Source organism: Gossypium hirsutum, chromosome D02 (genome assembly GCF_007990345.1).
Source record: "Gossypium hirsutum isolate 1008001.06 chromosome D02, Gossypium_hirsutum_v2.1, whole genome shotgun sequence".
Taxonomy (NCBI): domain Eukaryota; kingdom Viridiplantae; phylum Streptophyta; class Magnoliopsida; order Malvales; family Malvaceae; genus Gossypium; species Gossypium hirsutum.
The window spans coordinates 49,119,698-49,122,148 of record NC_053438.1 but is presented as its reverse complement, the minus strand read 5'-3'; positions in this window follow the sequence as shown (position 1 = coordinate 49,122,148).

Here is a 2,451-nt window from a genome sequence, read left to right as displayed (position 1 = left end):
TAATCACACTAAGTGTTCAAGTTTATTCTCTCATAAACATGACTAAAAATATGCAAGGGACAAGTGACATTAGACCTATACAAGTCGCTCAGCAAGTTGATGTTCCTACTTTTTCTTATGAAATTTGTGGTGATAACCATAGCTACGAAGATTGTCAATAATATGCTGAGAATACCTGTTATATTAGTAACATCCACAACAGTTCTTATGGACATTCTTATAGAAACTCTACACGCAACCAACCGTTTTGGAGAACTTAGAATACTGGACAAAATGTTGCTATATTCAGATATGAGAATCTATCTACTCAGGGTAGTTATAATCCCAGACAAGAGAATTGGAAACAACAGCAGCAGACCTACAATTAGCACACTCCGATGTATCCACAACAAGGCCAGATATATGCACATCAAAATCCACTACCGTCACAACATGCTTCAATACCAAATCAACATGTTCAAGGACATCGACAACAACCGTACACTCAAGCTTCTATTTTTGACCCATTAGCAAATCTTGAGGCATTAATGCGGGAGCATATTACTCACACGAAAGATATTATATAAGGGAATTCATCTTCCATTCGAGCATTATAAGCATAGTTAGGACAACTTGCTTCAAATCTGCATACTCGACCACCAGGTTCATTACCTAGTGATATGGAAAATCCTAGTCCAAGGGGAAAATAACATTGTAAAGCTATCACTCTTAAGAGTGGTAAACAAACTAGCGAACCAATTATCGACTCTACTGTAGTACCTTAAGATATAGACCGAGTGATCACTGGTGAAAAGGTTGAATCTGAAGAATTTGTCAATGTATTAGACAAAGATGTTCCACTAATTGTCAATTATCTGCCTACTGTCTGACCTTTAAAATTGTCGATGCAATTAACATCTCTACCTTTACCCTTTCCACAAAGATTCAAGAAGAATGAGCATGATAAGCAGTATCAGCTGTTCCTGGACACACTGAAGCAACTGCAAATCAACATTCCTTTAGTGGAATTTCTAGTACAAATTTTGAGTTATAGAAAATTTATGAAAGACCTCTTGTCCAAGAAAAAGAAACTCATTGATATTAAAACTATTACACTCATAGACGGTTGTAGTGTTGTTTTGAAAAACAAGTTGCCTTCTAAATTAAAAGATCCTGGGAGCTTTACCATCCCATATTCAATTGGAAATCATTATTTGGGTAAGGCTTTATGCGAGTTAGGAGCTAGCATTAACCTAATGCCACTATCTACTTTCAGAAAGTTGGGAATTGATCACATGAAACCTACTGCAGTACAACTAGCCGATCAATCATTGGCTCAACTTGAAGGGCAAATAAAAGACATCTTAGTTCGTGTGGATAGATTTATTTTTTCGATTGATTTTATCATACTTGACTCCGAGACAGACAAGGTGGTTCCCATAATCTTGAAACGACTATTTTTAGCCACCGATTGAACTCTCATTGATGTTTATAATGGCGTTGCAGTGGAGTAGATTAAAGCTGAGGGCAGCGAATCTCACCTCCTTGGCGTTAAAATTGAAGAAAGCAAGTCTTATCCCCTAAAGTTGCAATGGGGCAGACTAAAGAGGGTGGATCTTATCTCCCTGAAATTGCAGTGGAGTAGACAGAAGAAACCAATCCTATCTCCCTGAAGTTGCAGTGGAGCGGATCATAATGATGAATCTCATCTCTATGAAGTTGCGGTAGAGCAGATCGCATCAGACTTATCTTTAAATTTGCAGTAGAACAAGTTGAAGTTACAAGTCTTATCTCCCTGAGTTGCAGTGGAATAGACTAAAGATAGCAAATTTTGTTCTTTTGAGAAGCTACAAGCTACAAATCCTATCTTTTTGTCGTCGTAATAGAGTGGATCAAAGCACCAATTCCTATACCTCTGAAGATACAGTAGGATGGAATGAAGCTACTTGAAGAAGAAGAGCACCAAGGTCCAGCACAACCGAGCAAAATTAGCCCTTTTTAAGTATTTGTTTCATTCCCGTTACACGACAATGAGCAAAGAGGGGCAACTGTAAGGCCCAATATTTTCCCGGCCCGTAATAAATAAACCAAATCAAAATTTAAAAGTCCAAAGTCTAAATACATGGGCCCAACATGGCCCAAATCATTTTCAACCCAATACCTATACAATTGAAACCAAATCTAACCCAGACCCAATTCCTAAAACGGTGGCCCAATTACTATGTGGCCCAACGATGTAAAATCAGAGGCTGAAGCTCTAGTAGCAATGGTGAGCCTCCAGCGCCGCAGTCGCCAGCCTCACTCGTGCCTCCGTACTTCCACGTCGACTTTCGTACTGCCACACCTCCAGTAAACAACAAACAAAGCAACAAAAAGACAGATGAAAAGAGGGGCAACAATAACAAAAAAAATACAGCGAATAGGATAGAGAAAAGGATAAAATTCTCTGTAATTTTTGGCTATATAAAGTCG